General features: G+C 38.1%; 1 protein-coding gene and 1 long non-coding RNA gene across 6 annotated transcripts in view; one reads left to right on the top strand and one right to left on the bottom strand.

The window, feature by feature from the left end:
- Positions 1-26,168, bottom strand: part of CNTN4 (contactin 4) — a 901,169-nt gene extending 875,001 nt beyond the window's left edge. For all 5 annotated transcript variants that reach the window (XM_034658663.1, XM_034658662.1, XM_034658661.1 and 2 more), the window contains exon 1: positions 25,956-26,168. The gene's annotated coding sequence lies outside the window, so the exon portion shown is untranslated. The remainder of the gene's footprint in view (positions 1-25,955) is intronic.
- A 107-nt stretch (positions 26,169-26,275) lies between these two features.
- Positions 26,276-26,630, top strand: part of LOC117801923 — a 3,367-nt gene continuing 3,012 nt past the window's right edge. Inside the window, exon 1 of the long non-coding RNA XR_004624741.1 lies at positions 26,276-26,517. This is a non-coding gene — a long non-coding RNA (uncharacterized LOC117801923). The remainder of the gene's footprint in view (positions 26,518-26,630) is intronic.

Raw genomic sequence — 26,630 nt, 5'->3', positions numbered from 1 at the left:
TTTTTTTTTTTTTAAAGATTTTATTTATTTATTCGACAGAGATAGAGACAGCCAGCGAGAGAGCGAACACAAGCAGGGGGAGTAGGAGAGGAAGAAGCAGGCTTACAGCAGAGGAGCCTGATGTGGGGCTTGATCCCATAACGCCGGGATCACGCCCTGAGCCGAAGGCAGACGCTTAACCGCTGAGCCACCCAGGCGCCCCTGCTAACTTTCTTTAAGCCTCACTCCACTCATTAGGAAAACAGTAATAATGACAGTTCTTTCCATTGTGAGGTTTCTGTGAACATTAAATTTAATATATTGAATGTGCCACATAATATGTATTCAATAAGTATTAACTACTATTAATATGTCCATTTTGAAATACGTATTTTCTTTTAGCCAATTTAAAAAAGTAAAATTCGCCAAGTATTCAACAGTGACTGATTGGCTCAGGGTTGTAATCAGCAGGTAATGCAACAGTGAGGAAAGAAACTGGCAGAGGATTAAAAATAAACCACAAATTATCGGCAAGTAGATAAAGCCTTGACTGCATAATCATTACCGAACAGGCTCTATCTTTGTCTTCCCATGTAGTAACATGTCACTTTCTTTTAAGGGTTTCAATGAAACACACTCTGCAAAAGCTTTCAATTTGAACAGGAAATGGGGATGTAGAAATAAACATCTTGTAACAACATAGACTTCAACTTTTCCCTCCTCTGCTTGAAAGAATGGCATTCAGAGGCAGAGCAAAATTCAGTGTCAAGTAATTTTCTACTCATGAGCTGATGCCACTCAACTTTGAGTTTGCTTTTGGCTACACCAGTGGAGCTTACAATCTTTTAATTCAGTGCATGAGTTATAGTTCCCTGTAGCACCTTTTAAGCACTGGCAGAGTTCTACAACAATGATGAATGTGGCTCCATTTAGCCCAAACCTCTACCATCTAGTAGGTGTAAGAATTGTTGGCATTAAGGAGCTGAACTGAACTTGGCATATATTTCCAAGACGGATTCCGATCCTTCTACAATTGGTGGAGTTATGGAGAACACTTGACAGGAGTATAAAAAGTTAAGAGATTCCAATTACCTGTCGTGAAATTTCTTTGATATTTTAGGAATGTTCTTGATTTCTAGCAATCAATTAAAAAAGTGAATAGAGGAAACAGACTACTTTCAGTCATGTACTTGTTCTCAAAGTATTATTATTCCACAGTTAAATTAACCTGAATTTCCCATATTAGGATCATGTAATCCCTTTCTCACTTACTTCACTTAATTTGATCAAATATTGAGTTCTTTCAATTGAAGGTGGCCCCCTCAGCCACACGTATCCGGACTGTGGTGGACACCTGGTAAAGGGTAGCTGATCACAAAGCAGTACTCTACCAGGTGGCCCCTAGCAAGGGCACTCCTCCCAGAACTGGAGACTGGTTCTCAGTCTTTTCATGAAAAAAGAGCAGGTAATTCACTTGGAAAGAAGGGCGGGGGAGAGGAAAAAAAAAAAAAAAGCACAGACCAAAAAGATGAGAAAGATAGAATGAATGGGTAAATCTCAATAACTGTACAACAGTGGAATAGGGATCCTTAAACTCTTAATGCTCTCAATGAGGTAAATGTCGAAAGATCCCACAATAACCTCTAGTCCTGAACTTACCTGTCCTGGTTGAGGTCTAGGTGTACCATGGTTGTGTAGCTTTCCCAAAATTCCCATTCAAGCCTTCCATGTAGAAGGTATTTCCCTCTTCTTTATGTCTGTATTTCACCTTCTCATAAGCCCCCATTACTTAACCCAATCTAAATAAGTCATCACTGTTTTCAACCAAAGGAGGACAAAGCGCATCTAAAATTAAGAAAGGTATTACCTGATGAGTTTTTGACCATGTTTAAAGTTACATTCTCCTTTCCTCCTCTCAATCTTTTCATACACAGCACTTAGTTTTGTATATCTAATTAACCTAATTACCATTCCATTCAAAACAATTATGTGCTAAGGAGCTAACACCATCAAGTATAGGGCTATAGAACTGCAAGGTGCTCAGTAAATCTTATTAGTTAATGATTAAATAAAGCCCACAGGACAAAAAAAATATTAAATCAATATTTCTTAATTATAAAGCATAAATCTACCAGAAACCCAGATCTCTACGTCTTATTGCCCAGAAAGTACAAGAAAAGGTGTCAGATAAAGAAACCAAAAGTAGAATTCACTCAGATTTACCGAGCATTTTAATATTAGGGGCTGTGTGACACACTGAAATGTGCCATGTGCTGGGAACACAAAGGAAACAGTCAATTTTCTCACACTCTAATAGGAGATACAGACAAGAAAATATCATAACACAGTAGAGATGCAGTATTCATTTTCCATTCTATCTCATAAGAGCCTGAGGGGTCTAACTAGATAGAAATCAGTGAGCTCCCTAAAAAAACAAAAATAAAACCATGTGCATTGGTGGACACTCCATAAAGACAGTGAAGCGTTTAATACTCAGATATTCCAATGGCTATATTCACAGCCCCGTAGTCAATAACAGGTCTTAAGGAGTCATAATAAGATAACACTACAGGAAGGGCTTCTGATACAACACAGCCAAAACCAATGCCAATATACCCACCAAGAAAGAAATCCTAAACATGATAGGTTTTTTAAAAATAAAACACACACACATAAAAAACAACTCAGGGACCTAGAAGTCTTAAGAGAAATCTACGCAGACAATGGCTCTGAAGAATGCAAGACTTCCAAAAGAATCCTCTATTTACCAAGCCATTATTACCTAAAAATGCCCCATTTTAACAACATTCCACTATTACTTTAATGGCATGGTTAATGGGGGTGAGAAAATAAGTGTGAGTGCAAGTTGATACTGACATTTTTCTCATTACTACACTGTTCATACTTCTTGGATAATCCCTTCTCCTCTCCCTTACTACCTTACCTCTCCAAAATCTTTCATTGGGCAGGACATTTTACCTGACTTCTTCTGGCACACTCTGAGACAGGATATGTTGCCTAATATTGTAAGTGACCTCCCTCTAAGCTTCATTCTATGTGCAAGCCTTGCCACAGGGAGATTCCTCTTGCTTTTCATGCTTTGATAGTCTAGACTTTGTCTTCTGGCTTGTCTTTATGGAATTGTTAGAAGTTTTCCTGGATTCTTGGTTTTGGCCAGCCCACAATTAAAGTCTTTTCATTTGTTTATATATTTAAAAATTCACCAGGGCCTAATCAAGAAGAATTAATCTGGCCATGTACCTTCTTCGGCACTCTCAATTGCTATTCCTTTCACTTTTACTTGGAGACAGAGTCAGGATGATGTCAAGTTGCCTGGTGATCCCAAATGTAGTTTTGATGTGTTAAGTGGTGCAGGACAAGAGCTGTAAATCTGAAACTCCACCACTCGCCCCCTAGCCCCAAAACACAAAGTAAATTTCTAAGGAAACCTCCAGTAATAAATCATCATATGTCAGCGACTAATTACAGTCATTGTAGTGCTAGAAAATTACAGCATCTCAATAAATCTTGTGAGATGTCATTTCAAAAACAGGTTGTGGGTGGTGTGAGGGGACATAGCATTGCTGGATTTGAAGACCTATCTGGCCATCCCTCTAAGCAGTGGTGACACAGTAGCTGGATCAACCAAGAAAGGGACCCTTTAGCCAAAGCACTATTTAAAACTGCTTGGATACTGGTCAGAAAGGACCCCTTTAACACATAAAGATTAGTAAATCTATGTGATTCTGAATGGTCAATTGTAATGATGTAAAATAAAAGAGGAAACACTCATGAAAGCAGGTATAGCTATGTCACAACAGTCAACCATGACCTTTTACAAGAATGCCTAATATAAGCTGCATTGCCTGGGTATGTGATCACTTGGAGGCTTTGTGAAAATCACTAATGTTGACAGATTATGGAATGAACTTCTACTAATCACCAGGGGGCTACTGAATCACTTCCAAAGTTATGAAGACATTGTTTGGAGAATGTAAATTGTGATCATTTCTTTGGAGGGCAATCTGGAAATAACTATAAATGTCAAAAACGCAAAATGCACTACTTTTGGACTGAGGAATTCCAATTCCTCTTTCCATAATTTATTCTACAGATACATTCACATATGTTTACAAAACTAATGTTTTTACTAACAAAGGCCTGTAAAGAACATAAATAATGATGAGCAGAGGTCTAATATTATGACCTTGGTACAAGGGAATATACATTCCAAGTAGTCATTGGCAAGCAAGAGATAGCTATGTGTAGAATAATGGCGACTGATATCTAAGATTCATCTTTAAGTGAAGAAAGGTATTCCATGTCATCGTTTTTATAGATATTCAGATTTTTCTTTCAATTAAAGAAATAACATACACAGCTCATCTATAGTAAACATCCCTGGAAAGATAAATAGATAAAAGTAACAATGACTCTAGAGAAAGAGCTATCAGAAGATGATAGAAAGGAAGTTTTGTTTTGACCAAATACCCTTGCATGCTATTAAAATGCCCACTCATAGACACATAACCTCTATATAAAAATAATTTAAAAATACAAAGGGTTATAAAGGCAAACTGAAATGGAAAGTTCAAACATTATCCAGGGAAATTAAACAACATTAACAGCCAGTCCAAATAAATCAAGGTCCCAGACCCTACTTTTTCATCATCAGAATTTTTTTTTAAATAATATGGATAATTACCTTAACTCTTCATTTCAACAGTGTAGATAAAACAGTTGAATTCTTCAAACTATGATATGGAATCTCTTCCAAGTTACACATTTGACATTTGCTTAAATTCTTCAGTGAGAGGCTTTTTATATAGCACAAGCTCTAGAATAACCATTTTACAATTCTACAGGACTGGAGGACAGAGTTAAAATGATATCTTCACCACACCCAATGCCGTAATGACTTCCTGGCATTTGGTAATGACTTGAGAATAAAAAGAAGAAAGACAGGAAGAGAGAAGAGAAGAAGGAAAAGGAAGGGAAGGGGAGGAGAGAAGAAGAGAAAAGAGGAGAGGAAAAAAAGACAAGACAAAAGAACACAAGAGATAGTCATACTATTAGAATACACAAAGTTGCTAAGCCTAGAGTTTCAAGAAACTTGAGATATTGTGATAGCCTCTCTGAGTACCGAGAGCCTTCCAAACCAACAATATGACTCTATAATTTAAGATCTAGACAAGTATCCATGAGCTAGCCTTAGATAGTAACCTACATTCATGACAGTCATACTCATACTAAAAAAACTACTATCACCTAGATGCCTCATGTATGATTTAAATAGTATGAAAGCTAAACATATTTAAAAACTAGTCAAGCATGAAATTAAGCTTTCTCTATAATACTCTCAAACTTGAATCCACCCAACCTAACTTCACTTTACCAGTGTTACATTTCCCTACATCATTCTATTCATAGCCTTCACTCCCAACATCCTCCTTCACTCAGCTTAGTCTAAGGCTTTCCTGACCAATGACAACTTCATCATTTACACATAACAACTTAAGTTATGAATCAACCTCTTCCTTGCCTACTCTCTCTTTACATGCTATTTTCTTTATCTGGAACTTCCTTCTCTGGTTGTTTATAGCACTAGCGTGTTCTCAACTTTCAATCTCAAAATTCACATTCACCAAAAATCCTTTAATTCACTACACCATCTAAGATAGATACTTATGACATTATTCTCCATCTTAGCACCCTCATCTCCTACAGAACACATATTTCAGTTAATAATTATTTTTACTTTAAGTATTAATTAACCTTTTTTTTTTTAACAGTCTCCCCTACCAGACTATAAGCTCCATGAAGGCAGGATCTATTTTTGGCATTTTTTTAAAGATTTTATTCATTTATTTAACAGAGAGAGAGACAGCCAGCGAGAGAGGGAACACAAGCAGGGGGAGTGGGAGAGGAAGAAGCAGGCTCCCAGTGGAGCATGGAGCCCGATGTGGGGCTTGATCCCAGCACCCTGGGATCATGCCCTGAGTAGAAGGCAGACTCTTAACGACTGAGCCACCCAGGTGCCCCTATTTTTTGGCATTTTTCTTTTCTATACCCATGAGACCTAATGTGGCCCTAGCACTTAGAAGTACCCATTATGATAGGTTCCATGGATGAATGAAATTAATTCTAAAAGGACAGTCCACTCATATTTTTCGAAATTATCCCACTTTGACAAGAAGACCAAAGCCATCTGAAAACCTGTAATACCACAAATTTGTAGGGAGCAATAAATTCCATTTTGAACTTTCTATGCTCCCATTGACTCTATATGGCATTTATGAAATCACCCAATTTATGGGAAAATATCACCAGTGTTGGAGATAGCAGAATCCAATGCCATCTACTACTCCTCATTCTGCAAAAATATGATGGCAACTCAATGGAAAAGGACATCCAAGTAATATTCTTTGAAAAACTATGAGAGAACCTTCTTGAAACAGAGAGAATCTTCAGGTAGTAGTTAGGGTTTTCCAGAGAAACAGATTAATAGCATGTGTGTGTGTGTGTGTGTGTGTGTGAGAGAGAGAGAGAGAGAGTGCATGTGTGTGTGTGCACATGTGAGAGAGAGAGAGAGACAGAGAGATACTTATTTTAAGAATCTGGCTCATGTAATGGTGGAAGCTGTTAAGTACAAAATCTGTAGACTAGGCGGGAGACCTATAGGCAGGAGATACAGGGAAGAGCTGTTATTGCAGCCTAAGTTCAAAAGCAGTCTGCTGGAAGAATTCCCTCTTCCTTAAGGAGGGTCAGTGTTATTCTTAAGGCCTTCATCTGCATGCATGAGGCCCACCCATATTATGATCTGCTTTATCCAGAGTCTCCTGATTTAAATGTTAATCTCATCTTAAAAAAAAAAAAAAAAGGAAACCTTCAAAGTATCATCCAGACGTGTTTGACCAAATATATGGACAGTGGTTTAGCCAAGTTGACACATAAGATTAGCCACTATACTTTATTAAGAAGATCCCACATTATCACTAATATTTACTCAATTTATCTTCTCTGGCAAAATGAAAGACATACAACTGAAAACTTTTTATAAATGTCATCACAAGATATAAAGGCATGTACTTTGAAAATGAAACATCATTTTCTGAGTGACTAATAAGCATGCATTTGAACCCATACATAAATCCACCGAGTTTTATTGCCAATAGTCAAAATCATTCTTTTCCCTTTGTTTAAATTTATAGCCAGAAAAACAAAAATCTATCAAACTCAGTATTTTCTAGAAGCTTAACAATACTTGGAAGCCTATCTTTATGAAAAATATATTTATATAGTGAATTTTGAGTATTCAAATATATTCAGAATAATTAATATAACCTATAATTTATATACGCAAATAACCAATTTACTATAACTACAAAAATTCTGTTTACACGCATATGCCAGTGTTTGTTTTAAAATCTTCCTATTTAAAAAGGGTTCTCAACATTTGCAATACCTTCCCAAACCCCTATAATTTATGAAGATTTACCATCCCTGCAATAAAATATAATTCTGAAAGCAATACATATGTGTTGATGTCTTTTAACCATATACTTATCATCAAACATAAAAATCTCTTCCTTAGCCAGGATTCCAAACTGGTTAGAAGCTTTAGGTTACAGACAGGCATACCGGGGATCTCACACCAGTGCTGACATTTACTAGTTGCATGACCTGAGTCAAGTTATTTAATCTCTCTGACTTGTAGTTTTCTCATCTAGGACCTAGGTGTCATCACAGTACCTAGTTCATAAAATGATCATGAGTTTAAATGAGATAAAATAATAAAAGAGTTTAGCAACTTACCTGGTACATTAAGTATTCAATTAATGTTACTCATTATGATTAAAATGTACTTAGACAACATATATACATATATATATATATATATATATACACATTTTCCCCCCTGATGGAGTGTCTCCAGTGATGGGGGGGTATTTCTTTTTAAAAGCTGCTTTCTATTATAATCAGAAAAAAAAAATATTTGAAAACCTACACCGAAAAAAATGGCATGAAACATATATAAATTGAGTAAAACCACCTGATAGATGTGAAACAATAAAAAAACTGGGTGATATGAAACACACACATTAGAACAAAATCTCCTAAACCACATTCCAAAGAAAATTTCACTCTATGTAGTTTAAACCATGTTGCATTTAATAAAATCATCTCAGAAGCTTTTTAAAAATTCCATTACCCAGAACCCACCTTTATTCCAGACCAACTGAACCAAATGATTTTAATGAGCTGCCAGGGCTCATAGCTACAACCATTCCATGTTTAAGACAGGAATTGTTTCTTAGTTGCCATAGACTGAAACTTTGCTGAAATTCAAAAACTGAAACCTTATCCCCCATATGATGATAAATGGAAGTTGGGCCTCTGGGAGGTATTTGGCCATGAAGGCAGAGCTCTCATGAATGGGATTAGTGCCTTTATAAAAAAGACCCCAGAGATTACAGTGATGGTTGTTCCTGAACCAGGAAGTGGGGTCTCACTACACACTGAATATGCCAACAATTTGGTCCCAAACTCCCCAGTCTTCAAAACTGTAAGGAATAAACTTCCTTTGTTTATAAGGCACTCAATCTATGGGACTCTGTTAAAGGAGCCCAAACACTACAACATTACTCAAATAAATTTCAGAAAACTGTATTTCACAAAGCACATAAAGATTCTGAGATGTACTAATGTAAAAAAAAACTGTTTAAAAATCCAGAATTTCCTAAGCTCATTCTCCTAAGAAAAATGTTTGAAGGGAATCTATTTATATCTTGAAGAATTAGTGTTCTGCAGAATATGCTCTAGTTCCCAAACCTGGCTGAACATCAGAATCACATGGGGAGTGTATTCAAAATATAGCTTCCTAAACCTCATCCCCCAGAGACTCTGATTCAATACCTCTAGAGTGAGGCTGCAAATCTTTATGTTCTTCCAAAGTGCCAAGGTTTTTCTCAGGATCATATTTTGTAGCACTTACCCCAGAGGGTTTATACTCAATCTCATAAACATGGCCCCCTCTTCTACTTCCAAGTTAATGACAGGGAACGGTCTTTATTTCTAACAATAGGCCTCCTGCAATGCCTTGCTTTTAACAGAAGGTCATTAAGAGTTTAGTGATGAATGACTATATCTAAAAGAGTATTAGAAGATCACCGGCCTGGGGTACAACCCAACTAACAATGCCAGACCTGAGTTAAACTCAGACACATTCATGCTATAAGGCCACTACAAGACACCCCGGATGAAGATGAAGTCTAACAGTACAAATACCAAGACTTCTAGATCCAGTAAACAAGTTTGCAGGCTAGGCCCAAAAAGCTAAGCTTTGGCCCCCTGCTACGATAACAAAGGCTCCAGAAACATCTTTGCAAAAAAGACATTAAGTATCAGCTAGACCAAGATGGGAACTTTCAGCTACACATGTTATGAAATATCAGATGGTACCAGCTTATGTGAATTATTCAGAGAAGACATAGGCTTAATGAAGAAGCAAGGTGGGGCTGCGGTTGCATGAGACATTAGAATCCCTTTTGAATAATGCCACTTACCCAAACCTGAAAAGAGAAAGGCAGAGAGATTTACATGGCAAATTTCAGCCATCTTTCCCTATTCTGCAGAACCCTGGAATGAGAGTACTTACTATAAACTGAGGAAATGCCATAGGCTATTCAAGGGGATGACTTTTCCAATTCCTGGAAAGGCCTCAACTAATAAGTGATGCATCTTGAAAAGCTAACGTATGTGTCTGTGCTGCACAAGGTCCCAACAGAAAGATAAAGGGATAACATTATAAGGCAGATGGCAAATAAGAAGCATCTCCAAACATATACTGGGAGAACTTCTTTACATTTCTTCAGTAGCAAGCAAGAATAACCAACGCTGAAAACCTAAGGAAAAAAGGACTCTATCAAAAGGATCTGGGCAGATAATGGGACAGAAGAGAGAGACAGGGAACCAAGCATCTCCAAAAGTCCCCAGTAGCAGATACCACTGGTCAGTTTAGCCAGGAAAGTAATAAACTAAAAATAAATAAATAAATAAACCTTCCTATTTCTTCATCCGGCATTACTGAGCTCAAGATTCCACGAGGAGAGAGAGTCTGATAATCCAAACATCCAGAGGTGCAGGTCACATGCCTGCACATTTGGTATACTGAGGCAGAGGAAGGGCCAGGCTAAGAAAGTCACCAGAAAAACTTCTTCCTCCACTTTCTAGTGGGGGGTGGGCTTGGGATTTATCGACCAATAAGACCATGAACACTGGAAGCAATTTTGCTGTTGAGAAGGTGAACTTGTTCCTGTGAATTAAGAGAAAAAAATGTCAACTACACTATCAATGGTTACTACTTCAATGTTGTCAAACAGCATTAATTTCTCTTCAACAACGTCTTAGGACAGCAAATGCTATTAGCAAAGGAATACACCTCAGTCACTGAAGAGAGATATGAAATCAAGCCAGAAAATATGGTGGGTAAGCAAATGGGCCCTGAACACCTTGCCATGTAAACCTCTGACATTTCAAATAAAAAAGTATTTAAATTAAAAAAAAAAAAAGAATGTCTTATACTTAATTGAAATTGTCCATTTGGTAACCTACAGCCGTGAGACAATTATTTTCATACTGCAATATAAAATCACTTAATTACCTTGTGAGGTGCATTTTTTTCACCATATGCATAAGAACCTTTGTTGTTTGCTCATTTTCTGAGTTTTCTAATTTAAGCCCCAAATCATTTATTAATCCCTATGCATACTGAATTTAAATATGAAATACATTAAACAAGTATAAATATTTCATATAAATAAAATGAAAATGCAGTTTTGTACCCAGTTTACTGTTATCCTACACAATTAACATGAACCAGAATAGGAAATAAGAACTAATCATATCCTTGCATAATCACGCAGGGATACATCTAAAAGCCTACACAAATTGGGGGATAAGAGAAAATTGGGCCATATCCTTTAGACCATAGAAAGACATGATAAGATTTTAAAGGGCCAGGATGACATCAGATTGTTAAATTTGAAAGATCCATCTGAATTCAATGTGAGATCTGAATGATGTGTTTGGTTGGGGTGGGATATAAAGTGGTATCCGTAACTTGTCTAGGCTTTTATTTTTTTAATTATTTTTTTATATTTTATTTTTTATATATTTATATTTTATGTTTTATTTTATATTTTTATTATATTTTTTATTATATTATGTATTATATTATGTTAGTCACCTAACGGATACCACTTTACATCCCACCCCAACCAAACACATCATTCAGATCTCACATTGAATTCAGATGGATCTTTCAAATTTAACAATCTGATGTCATCCTGGCCCTTTAAAATCTTATAATGTTTTTCTATGGTCTAAAGGATATGGCCCAATTTTCTCTTATCCCCCAAGTTGTCTCACATGCTATAGACGCTACTTCACGCAATTCTATGATACACAAATTACTATCACAACTAATGTACTTGTCCTCTGCCCAATTCTTGGGGCATCATTCTCATTCTAGCCTATGAAATTGTATAATGCAAGGACTCTGCTGCCATATTCCCACATCCTTAAGGTCCATTGTTACCTAGCTCTTTGTTATTCTCTGAAGACACTATTTTCCCTCATGAGCCATAACACTGTGCACACTATACCTCTTTCTTAAGTATTTTTTCCAAACCCAACATGCAAATACTATCCATCTTTCCACTTTATCTCAATTATCAATTCTTCCCCATAATCTCTATGCAACTGGCACCGTAATATCCCATATCACGTTGTAATTTGAATTTTCATACTAAACAAAAAGCTTCTTGAAAGCATATTTAACATGTCTTTACACACACACACACACACACACACACACGAAGTTTATCCTTAAAACTGGATATGCAGAAATTCACTAAAGGCCCATCAATTACACTGATGGGTAAAATGGTAGATATTGTACTCGAGGTTCCTAATCTCAGCATAAGCAAGAATGGCTTGAGATATTCCACCACTAAGGGCTTCAAAAAAACATGATGAGAACATATTCCTAAGAAATGAAAAAGCTTCCCTACAATGATTTCATTATCTATCTCATTCATGTTGACCATATTCTACCAGAATTTCTGAATATGTGTGTGTGTGTGTGTGTGTGTGCGCGCGCGCAAGATATCTACCCTACTACATTCTGACCATCCTTTGGACAAACTTCACTGTACCTATCTTTATTCCTGTAGTATTGGGTCCTTAATATATAATTAAGTATGTTGAGTATATACTTCACACTTAGGCCTAGTAGCAGGTAACCAGTTAGTTTAGATTTACATCATATAACCATATGATGTAAATCAATGCCTATCAATCTTTAATATGAATACACCTGCTAAAATGAAGATCCTGATACAGTAAGTCAGAATGGCAACCAAAGTTTTGCATTTCTCACAAGTTCCCAGGAAATGCCAATCTATGGAGTATAATGGTTATCAAGGTCTTGGGCAAACTTCCTCTATGAATGATATTCCGTTCTGAACTATAGACTCTATACTTAGACTGTATACATAGGCCCTGCCAGAATGGATATTCTTAGTCAATGAGAAATTGAGTATATAATATCAAGGATCAGTAGAAAACTCAAATAATCGATGGACAATTCATTNAAAACTCAAAAATCGATGGACAATTCATTATATCATTTTTAGATATAAGGAAACAGCCCCTACTCCCTTAACTTACTCAGAGAGGTGATTCTAGTAATTGGGGATGGTGTAATCCATCAATGTAAACATGTTTCTATAGTTCTTTCTAACATCTGAAAGTCTAAGAAGGCAGAAATGGCAGGATTTCTACCATCCTTTCCATTCCAAGTGTATCCTTTAGGACTTTCACAAAGAGTTGGTCTGGTGCTCTGAAGAATCACTTAAAAACTATAGTACAGGGGCGCCTGGGTGGCACAGCGGTTGAGCGTCTGCCTTCGGCTCAGGGCGTGATCCCGGTGTTATGGGATCGAGCCCCACGTCAGGCTCCTCCGCTGCGAGCCTGCTTCTTCCTCTCCCACTCCCCCTGCTTGTGTTCCCTCTCTCGCTGGCTGTCTCTATCTCTGTCTAATAAATAAATAAAATCTTTAAAAAAAAAAAAACTATAGTACATAGTGCATTTTGGGAATAACCTAATGACAGAAAATACTAGGGCATTAACGATTAGAAGCCTGCAGTCAGGCTAATTTCCATAGCAAAGCCACAACTTAGATTCTACAGGATATAAGTAATGGATGGAAATCTGTCAAGGAATTAAGATTCTGATGTGAATTAGTTTAGTAGATAGCAGGGAGAAAATGTAAATCACAGTGGAAACCAGTAAATAAGTTCTTATTTGTATGTATTTAAAAAAATAGAAATAAACATAAAAGAAATCTAATAATAGGTTAATGATTAATTATAAATAAAACAATATAAAAGTATTATTTGAATTCCATAAATCACACACTAAACAATATATAAAAAGGAAGTAGAGAAACCTTCAAAACAAACCTACTAAGAATGTTTCATTCCTTAAAGGTTATACAAATAGGAAGTAAAAGAACAGTAACTTGTTTCTCTGCAAATAAGTAAAACTCCTTCATTGCAGGCATATTAATAATACACCAGTCATTATGTTACATTTGCTAAGTTTTGAAATACAAAGCACCCATAAAGAAGCTGCTATTCTCCAGAAGAAACAGAAATTCATTTCTCAGTAATGTCACTATTGTAAATAAAAAAATGTGTAAATCTTTTGAAAAATTTCAATCATATTTGACTGAAAGCAACTTGAAACAATTTTATATTTCTACTCTATCACATGTCAGCATTTCCTTTTGTAACATGGCAAGATAGACTATAGCTGAAGTAAAAATAATACAGATGAGAGACAGCCTACTGGGTAATTCATTCTTTTTAATAAACAAGACTCTTAACCATAGCCAAAACCATTTCTCCAAAATGAAATTTCAAATAGTGCTAATCACATTTCAGTTCTGATACACTGGCTCTCTATAATAGTCAACCATAAAACAACACAGTATGGAAATGTTGCCTTCCTCTGTCTCTACACAGCCAAAAGAGATCACAATATCCATCCATGGATAAAGACACAGGAAAAAACATAAATCACTTTACTGAGTATTTTAAAAGAATGACATTTCAAGTTCATAAATTATAACTTTCATCTGTTTCATCAACATAGGTATCATATTGAATAAATGTATTAAAAAATAGGATCATAATAATGAACTTGGCATTTTAAGGGATGGTCTAATTATGTGCCTGGCACTAGGCTATGTGTATATATGATTAATTCATTTTAGTCTTCACAACCCTGCAACAATATCCCTATTATACAGGGGAAAATAAAGCTGGGAGAGGTTATATAACTAACACTAATATTTCAATCATCAAATCATTCCAAATTATCAAGTATGCCTGTAGCCTCTCTTTTAAATTGTATAAGATAGTGTATTCCCTCTGCAGAGACTGAATCCTAACCTAAAACACAGAATTCATCATTTTGGGATGCGCATTATATCATGTTCCTTTTCTTAAGAGTTAACCTTTATAGGGCACCTGGATGGCTCAATCGGTGGAGTGTGCAACTCTTGATTTGGGGATTGTGAGTCCAAGCCCTGTGGTGGATCTAGGGATCACTTAAAAACGAAATCTTAAAAAAACAACAAAACAAGAGTTAACCTTAATATACTGATTTAAGGAGCTACATTATAAGAAAACTACTAAAATTTGTAAAAGTTTATTAATTCAGAAGAACAGAAGACTGCTACTCTACATAACAGTAACATTTTAAAAACAGTGTTTATTACAGTTATAGCTCAGAATATAAACTACAATATACTGGTAAACTGCTATTAATAAAAGTGAGTAGAGTTACTGGAACTATGAATTCATGATAACTCCATGTTAAATAGTGCATATACACATGTTACCACCTTTTTAATAATATCTAGAATTACTGCAGTGTCTCGAATTCTGACCATTAGGTTCCTAAAAGAAAATGAAAGGGATAAAGAAAAGGGGGGTAAACAGAATTGGGAATGAAGCATGAGAGACTATGAACTCTGGGAAACAAACTGAGGGCTTCAGAGGGGAGGGGGGTGGGGGAATGGGATAGACTGGTGATGGGTAGTAAGGAGGGCACGTATTGCATGGTGCACTGGGTGTTATACGCAACTAATGAATCATGGAACTTTACATCAAAAACCAGGGATGTACTGTATGGTGACTAACATAATATAATAAAAAATATTATTATAATAAAAAAAACAGAGGGGAAACACTAGGAATTTTAAGCAAGAATCTACTAACTGGTGAATGAAACCTAGAAATGTGCTAAAGAAAATGAAAGGGAACGACTTCGTAAAGACAATGTGCTCAGAGTACAGATTTTTGAACGAAGTTTATTGTACTGCAGGTAAGATAGCCAACGTTCCTATAACACAGGAATCTTCACTATATGTGATTCTGCTGCAAAGCATATCACCAACACGTGGGACAATGTTATCAAAGCAGGTAATTTTCTATTTCTACTGGACTGCAGTAACACTTTACCTCTCTCAGTTCCTCAGTCAGGATGTAGGAAAAGGTGAAACTGATAACAGAGAAAATGTGAAACACCCATACTATTCTCTCACCAAAAGAAAAGTCTGTTGGGGTCCAGAGGGGTTGGGGGGTGTGGGTAAGGAGAAAAAATGAAAAGGCCCTTCAGAGCCTCTTTCAGAATCTACTCAAACTATTAAATTTACTTTGAATGGCTTGTATACTTCATTATTCTAGTTCACAGGAAGAAACAGCAAATAGAAATGGCTAGTTCACTAAAGCGTGAATCAAATATGACCATCAAAAGGCATCAGAAAGCAGACAGAGGTATCAACATCTCCGCTGCACTTGATGGGATCCTGTTACACAGTTGAGTATAACATTAAGGGTTTCAACAAATATATAAAGCATCCATGTGCTGTATAAATTGCAAAGATTACAGTATAAGGCTAATTTGCTTAGTGCTTAGAATGTGCCATGAACACTGTACTACTCTTAAACAGTTATCAGTTAATTTTCGCAGCATCTCTGTAAGATAGGCACATTCCACTTCACAGATTTTTTTTTTAAAGATTTTATTTATTTATTTGACAGGGAGAAAGACAGCCAGCGAGAGGGGGAACACAAGCAGGGGGAGTGGGAGAGGAAGAAGCAGGCTCCTAGGGGAGGAGCCTGATGTGGGGCTTGATTCCAGAACGCTGGGATCACGCCCTGAGCTGAAGGCAGACGCTTAAGGACTGCGCCACCCAGGCACCCCGCAACTTCACAGATTTTAAAAACTGCCTTAGGAAGGGCTAAGAACATGCTCAAGATCACACAGCTGGGAAGTGACAGAACAAATCTAGCTCTGTCTGAATCAAAGGCCCATGTTCTAAACTACTCTGATATGTTCATCATGGTGATCCTGTGTCATCAAGAAGTAAGTCATATTACCTGTTTAAAAGGTAAAGTAATATTTTTACACAGATTCCCATTAAAAAAAAAAAAACTACTGTTAAAGAAAAACTTCTATTTATAATTACTTAGTTCCAAGAATTCTAGATAACCATGTTTGTATTATAATTTTTACTAGGAAATCGAGGTGTGACCTGGGCACCTGGGTGGCTTAGTGAGTTAAGTGGCCAACTCTTGATTTCAGCTCAGGTCATGATCTTGGGGTCACGAGATCTTGGAGCCCCACTTTGGGCTCTGTGCACAGCAGGGAGTCAGCTTGAGATTCTCTCTCCCTCTCCCTCTGCCCCCATCCCTCCACTCTCTCTCTCTCTCACTCTATCTCTTTCTCTCAAATAAATAAATAAATCTTTAAACAAAAATAAAAAAAAGAAATGTGACCTAGGTAAACATTTTCTTTTTAAGAATGTCATTCACCTAATTAAATGCAGTAAAAGTAGTCCTTGGACTTGTAATTATTTCGCTAATCTGTGAGAAGTCTAGAATCAATAGCTAGCTAACAGCTAATCAAATGAGTCACTAAAGGCAAAAAATATTCATATTTATATTTCATAATTGAAAAGCAATCATAATACAGATGATAATACAAATTTGTACAACTGAAAATGATGGCAGTGTGCCTAGAATCAAGCCTCATACAACATATTTGAGGATTTGAGTCATGTCATTATTTTTTTCACCTTCCTTCTCCTCCAAACTGGACCTCGCTCAGTATAAGCATACTTGTAACACCTGTCCTCACTGGAAATTTCCATAACAAACCTAAAAGGCATAGGCAACATGAATAATCAAGGTTTCTATTATGACAATTGTGCAAGGCAGATATTTTTACATACAAAAGTTCAACTCAAAAGTGGAGAGTATATTTTACTATGGTATAAACAAAAGAGACTTCTGTATGCATTTTTTTAAAACCTCAAGACCATTATGGAATCATCAGTGCTTCTGCTATCCTAACCCTCATTTTCTCATGAACCAAACTCCCTTCCCAGAAATGCACCACTTTTATTGAATTAATAGTGATAAATGCATATTTTAAGTGTTATGAGCTGAAATTGACCCTGTCCAAATATGGAAAATATTTTCTCTTTCCAAACCATGAAAACTGCTGACTCTGGCTTTATATAACCCAGAAAAAATAAAATCTTGTCTAAAAAGAAACTAATCTCACAGCCAATTCCTGTTTTTTTAAGTTTTAAATACCAAAAAAGTCTTTCTCAAACATTTCCTAATTACTCTCACTGACTTGTCTGCTCCACAAACTCTTGGTAACATCATTAATGCTCTATGAACATGTATTTTCTAAGCTTAATTGTATCTTTGGTGTCTACCATATTTTTGGCAAGAGACAGCCAAATATGAATATCATTAATCAATTAAAATCTGTTTATGGGAAGCTTACTAGGATTTAGGCACTGAACTAGTACTTGCAAGCTGTATTATACATAATCTTCATAAAACTCCTGTGCCTTTAGGTACTATCCAAGTTTTAAAATTTGTCCATCAATAAACTAAGTGATTTAGCTTATTATGTCTTTTAATTATCTGAACAGCCCTACAAAATGCATATCATCCCATTATACAGCTAATGAAACTGAAACCTAGAAAAGGTAGGTAACTTGCTATGACACAATTACATAGATAGTGAGAAATGGATTTAGGACTAATGAGAAATCTGTCTGACTCCAAAGCCTTATCCACTGTCTCAAGGAACTCTCAGGGTACTGAATGACACACAAAATAACATTACAATGTACTAGGTAGGGCAATGAACGTCCCAATTTGCACAGGACTTTACTGGTTTTAACAATGAATGTCCAACAACCTAGGAACCCCTTAGTCTTGGGAAAACTAGGAGGGTTGATCACCTTCATGATAGGTGTTATATCGGCGGCATGGAAAAAAAAAAATACAATAGGAGTCCATACAGAAGAGGCTAAAATTATGCCTTACCAATACTGAAAGAGGATTAACAGAGTGGCAATTGAGTTGGGCATTATGCAAACTGTAATAAACATGGTGAAGAAAGATGACAAAAGTAAAACCAGACACAAAGGCAATGAAAACAAAGGCATGCAAAAAAATCACTTGGCAGGTTCCAGGATGGGCACCCAGACTGCAGACCTGAAAGGGGAAAACAACAGGGAAGTGTAAATGGAAAGGAAAACATCATCTACGAGGGACCAAAGTAAATCTTATAATAGAAAATTAAGCATGAAGGTGTTGTTTTAAATTCCACTTCCCTCCATAGCAAGAACAGATAGGCTCTGAAGAAATGAGAGCTTTCACTTTATGATTTAGTGATGCTATATGTGCCTTGGTAGGGGGATGCCAAGTGATTCCTGACTGGGAGTCTGACTTACAACAAGCAGCGAAAGATCTCACTTCTCTACAGTCATTCTCACTGTGCCCCATGTCCTTTCTGGAAACAATTACTGTGGATAGGGAGAGCCAATACTCTTTCTTAAGTAGCAGAGTATGTTTCAATCCTTAAGTAGGAAATAGAGTTTCACCCAGACCATACGCACTAAGAATGGGATAGAACCAGATGATGGAATACTCTTGAGCATTAAAAAGAAATGAGAAAAAGGAGATATGAGTAGGCAGAATACAGAGAGTTGTTAGAGCAATGAAAATACTCTGTATGATATTATAACGAAGGATATATGTCATCATACAGGTATTTGTCCAAACCCATAGAAGTATAACACCAACAGTGAATCTTAAGGTAAACTATGAACTTAGGGTGATTATGATGTGTCAGTGTAGGTTCATCCTGGGTAAAATAAGCACCACTCTGGTGAGTGATGCTGATAATGTCTGGGAACAGGAGTATATGGAGAATCTCTGTACTGCCCTCCAAATTTTGTTGCAAATCTGAAACTGCTCTTAAAAAATAAGATCAAAAACTAACGATGTACTATATATATTGAATTAAAATTTAAAAAAAAATAAGGTCTTAAGGGGTGCCTGGGTGCCTCACTTGGTTAAGCATCCAACTCTTGGTTTAGGCTCAGGTCATGATCTCAGGGTTGTGAGATCAAGCCCCATTTCAGGATCTGCACTCAGGGCAGAGTCTGCTGGAGATTCTCTCTCTTTTTCTCTCCCTCCCCCTCTGCTCCCCACCCCCAATAAAAGAAATAAATAAATAAAGTCCTAAAACAAACAAACAGTAGAATGGGATAGTAACAAAGGCCAACATTAAAAAGAAGAAAGGGAATAGGCATTTACCAGGCAAATAACCTAAACACACACACACACACACTCCTTTCTCTATACCTAGAGAGAGGAAAATAAGAGAACTGGCTGGCAATCTCGCATTCCTTTATTAAAATCTGCAACTGACCATTTATTGAAAAATCTGCTATACCTGTTTTCTGGGCACTCAGTGTGACTCCATTTCTTAGCTTCCCTTACAGAGAGGAAATGGCCAAGTAAGAGTTCTGCCCAATGGAAAGTGGGCAGAAGCCATGATAACCACTCCCAGAGTGGGCCTATAAAAAACTTGTCAGGACATTTCTCTCCTCACACCCCATATACCTTGTCTGAACAAGGAGGACCCTAGGGACTTAGGAGAAAATGAAGCTAGGAGAGGGTAAGGAACCTGATTTCTCAAATGACCCCATGGGAATCCATTCAATCAGGAACTATGCTGTGGTATTGAACTACCCCACATGAGCAAGAAGTAGGAAGCATTTTAAGTCACTGAAAATTTAGAATTTACCTGTTACAGCAGCTAGAGTTAGCTTTTCATTAGGTCCTGCGGGACTCTGCTCACTGGGAGTCTAAAAATATGATAGTAAGCAAGTTTAAACCTCTCTGTCTTTCTATCCCATTAAATCATAAAAAGGGACTTACACACACACACACATAAATGGCATGGGTGTGAGGAAATTTGGAAGCAAGGTAAATTTAGGAAAAAAATAAAGGATATTTCTTAAAACAAAAGGTTCAGGGAAAGTTAGGAAAAAATGAACAGGGTCTCTGAGAAAGAGGTGACTTATATGCATATAAGTATATCTGCCCACCTACATGGTAAGAACATACGTGTTATTAATTAATTGGGAAGATGAAACAATTACATACTGAACAAGAAGAAAAAAAATTACTTAAAATACTGGGAAATGAATTGTGTCANTAGGAAAAAATGAACAGGGTCTCTGAGAAAGAGGTGACTTATATGCATATAAGTATATCTGCCCACCTACATGGTAAGAACATACGTGTTATTAATTAATTGGGAAGATGAAACAATTACATACTGAACAAGAAGAAAAAAAATTACTTAAAATACTGGGAAATGAATTGTGTCAGCAAAAATGTTCACTCTCGCTATTAACCACCTCACATTTCTACTGCAGCTGTTTGGAGCCAAAACTGTAAGAGGTATTGTTACAAAGGACAAATACACAGGAAAGGTGAGATGAGGCAGATTCTCTAATATAAGTGGGACAAGATAACAGGATAAGACCAAAAGGATCATTTTCTTTTCCAGGATGCTAGGATTATTGGCAGAAGTCCCTTTAGTCATGCAGTAAATACTCAAAAAAGTTTTGTAAAGCTGAAAGAACAAGAGAAGAGTTTTCTTTCTTGGGAGCTGGGGATGTTGATGGAAAACAATGCCTTGGAACAAAAGGAAGATCAGAGAAGTATATTTTTTTTAAAAGATTTTATTTATTTATTTGACAGAGATAGAGACAGCCAGCGAGAGAGGGAACACAAGCAGGGGGAGNAGGTGCTTAACTGCTGTGCCACCCAGGCGCCCCCAGAGAAGAATATTTTAGCTGTGAATTTGTCAGAAAGAATATTTGCTTAGGCTAAGAAGTGAACAGGNGCTGTGCCACCCAGGTGCCCCCAGAGAAGAATATTTTAGCTGTGAATTTGTCAGAAAGAATATTTGCTTAGGCTAAGAAGTGAACAGGAATGTATCTTTATATACTGCAGCATAAAAATGGCAGCCAAGGATTCCCACAATGAAAGACTAAGAGAAAGGCTATAATTCAGGGCATAGACTCTATCATTTGTTTATCAGAAGTGAAAAAGCATTGTAGTGGAGATTCTTAATTTAAATACCTGATCCAAGTAAGTATTCAAGATAAACCTGTATCATATCTAATTATACTCCATTATAATTTAGATTAGATAGAATCTGTTTTTCTTCTTTGGTATTTTTTAATTCTCCAACTTTTTTACACAGACAAAAAGAAAAAGTGGTCCAATGGCTACAATAAGAAAAGCATTGCGGCAAGAATAAACAAGTAGTATAATGATGCTGTTAAGAAAATCAACTCTAGAGACAGAGAACTGGTTCAAATCCCAGCTCTGCCACTTACTGGCTATGCTGAGCAAATGATTTAATTTCTCTAAGCCAAGTTTTCCTTATTTATGCAACATAGACAATACCTATCAAGGAGGGCAAAGTGCTTAGAAAAGTATTTCCTTATAACTGTCCTGTTTTTTTCTGCCAGGAAAACCAGGGGTTGGGGGAAGGAAAGGTAAGTAACATTTATTGAAAATGGAGGCAATATCACAAAGAGTAATAGAGTGTCAGAAATGCTGGTTGTTCCCCCAACTATTTCTTCTCTTTCCTGGAAACACAGCTATGCTACATTCCCCACCCTCTCTTATAGAAGACCCATCTACATACAACTGAGTTCTGGTCAATGGAATGAAAGCAAAAGTTTTATGTATGATTTGCAAGTCTGAGCAATTAACATTCTCCAAGTCTTTTTCCTTCCAATGCCTTGATGCATGCAGATGAGCATGGTGACCCTGCTGAAGAAGACAGAGGTCTTGGAGGAATGCTGCCAGGATCATCCAATTGGGAACTTAACATGAATGAGAATATTTCATGTTTGAAGAAGTACACTTTTTGGATTCATTTGTTAACAGCTGTTAACCCACTTAAATTAATAGAGGAAAGCTCTATACCTGTACTCTCGTGTTTAATCCCTACCGTGATGCCTTGAAACAAATGTTATCCCAATTTCACAGCTAAGGAAACTGGACTCAAAAAAGTTATGGAACTATCTTGTCCAATATCATGAATGTAGGAAGTGGTAGAGTCACATTCAGATTAATCTGCTGCAAGGTTTTTGATCTTTCCACCCTCCATACAATACTGCAACATGGAAAATGTCTTTTCTATCCTCACTCTTCCTGGTTTCCTCACTTTTTAACCACTGGAACTTCAGTCTTTAAGTTAAAACTTCACTTTTTTTCCCTCTGTATATCTACGTTGGGAGATCCAGGATGACCCCTATATCACATTCATCTCTTCTGCCTCATTCCGTCCACATATGCGTTCATGACCAGGAAACAGTGCTCTTAACCCATCTATTACAGGAGACACAGATTTCGTTCTTTCTTTCTTTCTTTCTTTCTTTCTTTCTTTCTTTCTTTCTTTCTTTCCTTCTCTCTCTCTCTCTTTTTTTTTTTTTTTTTTTTTTTTTGAGACACGGATTTCTAGCAGCTTTCCAACTGGCTATCATATCAAAGATGGTGAGTGGCAAAGCCAGAGGTAAGAAAATAAAGGTAAAAACTTCCCAAATTATCAGTGATTTCCAAAGTGGGGTATACACTCAAGGGGCAATGCAAAGCAAATCACTGGAATCCATAAAAATATTAGAACTTCAGTTTCACACTTTTAGCTTTATTTATCCTTTAGCCTTTTGCCATATATATTTTATAAGTGGTAATATCAACATAGTAGCATATATGTATAACATTAATAAATTTTAGTGAGTATGGCCAAATTTTCTTCTGATAGTATATAACAGAAAAAAATAAATAAAGACTAATAAGTCTAGGTAATAAATCTGGTCTTCCTCACCAGACTTAAGATACTGTGTTATGGAAAAATGAAAGCAACAAAACTTAACCACATCTGTGTATACAGACATCTCCCTGCTTTCCATATGAAATAGACTAATTCAATTAAAATCATATAAAAGCATGTTTTCACAAAAGATTAAATTCTTTAAATAAAAACCAAGATTAAAACTAATGTATATTATATCTGTATCTTTGAATATAACAAAGAAGAACCCAACAAGTTAAACTTGGCAGAAAAAATTGGAACTATAAAGAGGAGTTTTCTGCCGAGAAGCTTAATTATTCAGGTTACCTTTATTTTTTTGAGAAATAAATTGAAGTAACAGATGTCCTGTGTACCTTTCAGAAGAAAACTTCTAGCCAAAAGATTTAGTGCTTAGAGGGAAAATAATTAGAAGATCTACTTCTGAATAATAAAAAGAAAGAGAACTAAGTAAAACAGATGATAAAAAAGCTAACATTATTTGCAAGGCTTTTTCTCTATTTACTGTTAATGTCCCACCAATATGAAATGACTATGGAAAGAGAAAAGAGATGCTGAGCTGACTCAAGGAGACAAAGTCCCCCAAGTTAAAGGAACTAAAAACTGTTTTCATAAAGGCTGCCAAAAAGAAAATCTGCCTCTGCTGAAATTTCCATTTGGCTCTGACCTGCACCCTTAAACAATAGGTCTTTTCTCTTATTAGTCTTAGTCCCTAATTTAAAGAGGTTAGTTTTTTCATGCTCGCCTCCAACCTGACAGGGTCCACACTGAAAAATAATGAGGTTTATCATCATGATCCCTTCTTATCAATCCAGAGCAGCTTAAGTTGGTTTAAACAAACAAAAAAAAAATCAATAGCATTTTATAACGTGGCAAAAACGACATTCCCATGGAACTTGTTTTTGATTCTTTGCAATCTAACACTCCCACAACTCATTGTGGAGATTCACATAAGTCTTGAATGAAATCAAGATGAAGACAGCAAGAATAAAGTTATGGGTGAAATGTGAATTTTCTCATAAATGCCACAAAAATCACCTCGAGGTGTCTGTCTCTATGACACAATATTCTTTTTCACCCACTTGGGTAGAGACAGAGAGAACAAACTTGCTAACGGGCCCGAATGTAAATGCTTCTGCAGGGACCTGCCTGCTGGAAATCTACCCCACTCCCTAAAGGACATAAACCTCAAAATACAAAAATAAAAGCACATTCCAAATTATTATTGTAAGTGTCCAAACAAATCAATTATGTGGAACTATTCTTTGAAATATCCACCTCCCAACAGGGTAAGCTGCAGATGCTCCCCATACAATTAAAAGGCAGTTATTCAGACAAACATGTCCCCGCCCCTATGTTGATTTCTGTAGGAAAACTAGAAAAAGTTCCAGGAGCTTTCCTCCCAGGAGCTCCTCCTTGCAAACAAACCTCCAACACACCCCAAGATCCACCACCCCACCTCCACGCAGACCACTCACCCAAAGTGATCAGTCACACTGATTCGCCCTACACTACTACCTCCGCAAATCTTTTCGCTACAAATCCGGAGACCCCAGCCAGCAACCAACCTCCTTAGCTTCGCGTTGCGCGAAGCAGCCTCCTTGCTGGGAATTCGCTGTGCTGCAAAATGTTCTCACGCATCAGACTCCCTGACTGGTTCAGAAAGATTGAGCAGCCCACGTCCTTTTACCCTCACCTCCACACCTTTCATAAATAATAGAATATATACACGAATCACAAAGAGAGAAAATGCAGGCAGGTTTTGAGCCCTCCTTTCCGGGAGAGTGCGGGTTGGTGTCTGCGGGGTGCCTGGCGCACATCTAGTCGATTATTTGGGTCCGAGGAGGAGACAAGGCAGTTGTCTTTGCCATGCAAAAGAAACTGCAAATCCCCCCGAAGTTACTGGAGATTATTACGCCACCCCTACAAGTTCCCTGGGCAGAGCCTGGGTATACCAGGTACGTGTCACAAGAGCGGGGACCTGGATTCGCCGCTGTACCCCCGGCGTTTAGCACGGAGCCTGGCACACAGTGGGCACTACCAAAATCAGTGTCTGTTCCAACAGGGCTCCTTCCACCACCGCTACCGGCTCCTGCTCCCTTAGGTCCTAAATCCCTTCAAACACCAGCCCAAGTTCGCCTTTCTCTACCGTGGGCTCCACAGCTGGGCAATCGGAGCCCCCCGCTATCAACATCAGAAGGAAACTCTCGCTAGGGTGCACGGAGAGGGGGCAATAGCCTGAACCAGTTGGAGAAGCTGATTTTAACGATTCCTAAAGCATTACGCGCTCCAGGCTGCTTGTTCTGTGGCTGCCTCGCAGCGCAACAAACTTCTTTTCTGACTAAAAATAAGGGTCGCCGTGGGGTGAAGGTGGCGTCGTCGGTGCCCTGCCTCCTCGCGGGTTCAGGGCGCTCAGTTCCAGGGGCGACAACCCCGCAAGGCTGCCAGGCTCAGGGCAGTAGCCCACAGACCCCGTCCAGCCCTGCAGGAGTGGGTACCCCAGGTAGCCCCTTTTCACACCGCAGCCTCGGAGGGCCATGCTCTTTCCCCAAAATCCGAGAGCCGGAGCGCCCGGGGCAGCACGCGCCCAGGATGGAGCGGACCCTGCCCGCTCGCGCCTCACTTACCTCAGCACCTGAACGCGTTGCCCGCTACAGCCTCCTAGCAAACGGCGTCGGCACAGCCCGAGGGTCCCGCTGTAGTGGCGAAAGCTTCCTACTTGCGACCAATCCTGGTGTTGAACCCGGGGCTCTGTCTGGCGCCGCTCTCTCCTCCCTCCCAGCGCTCGCGGCAGCTCAAAAAACCCGGCGCGGCAGAGTTCAGGCAGCCGGCTCCTCAGCCTCGAGGAGGCGGAGACGCGTGGAGAAGAGGAGAGACGCGGGGAGGGCGGGAGCCGGCGCGCAGCCGGGCTGAGCATGCTCAGTGCGCAGCGGGAGGAGGCGCGTGCCTGGGTGCTGCACCTGCCCGGCCCTGCCCGGCCCTGCCCGGCCCTGCCCCGGAGAGAAGGCCCCCAGCTCCTGCGCGCAAACTGGAGAAGGGTGCCTCACCTGAACCCGAAGCACCCGAAGACAACCCGTTCCGGTGCAGAGGCGTAGAGGATGTGCTGCTTAGCGATGGGGAATATATAGCAGCGATGCCACCTTCCTTTGCAACCTGAATACAGGGGCACAAGGAAGCTCGACCTGTGCGGTACCCAAACCTCTGGCCTCCGTAGACGGGGAATTCGAGGAATCTTTAAGGCGCCTTACCCAGGGAAACAAACGCTTCTGCTTTGGGGCTGAGAATTGCCTAGTACGGGGGGG

This window comes from Ailuropoda melanoleuca, chromosome 4 (assembly GCF_002007445.2).
Source record: "Ailuropoda melanoleuca isolate Jingjing chromosome 4, ASM200744v2, whole genome shotgun sequence".
Lineage (NCBI taxonomy): Eukaryota > Metazoa > Chordata > Mammalia > Carnivora > Ursidae > Ailuropoda > Ailuropoda melanoleuca.
Note: the sequence above shows the minus strand (reverse complement) of the source record. Positions and strands in the feature narration are given on the sequence as shown.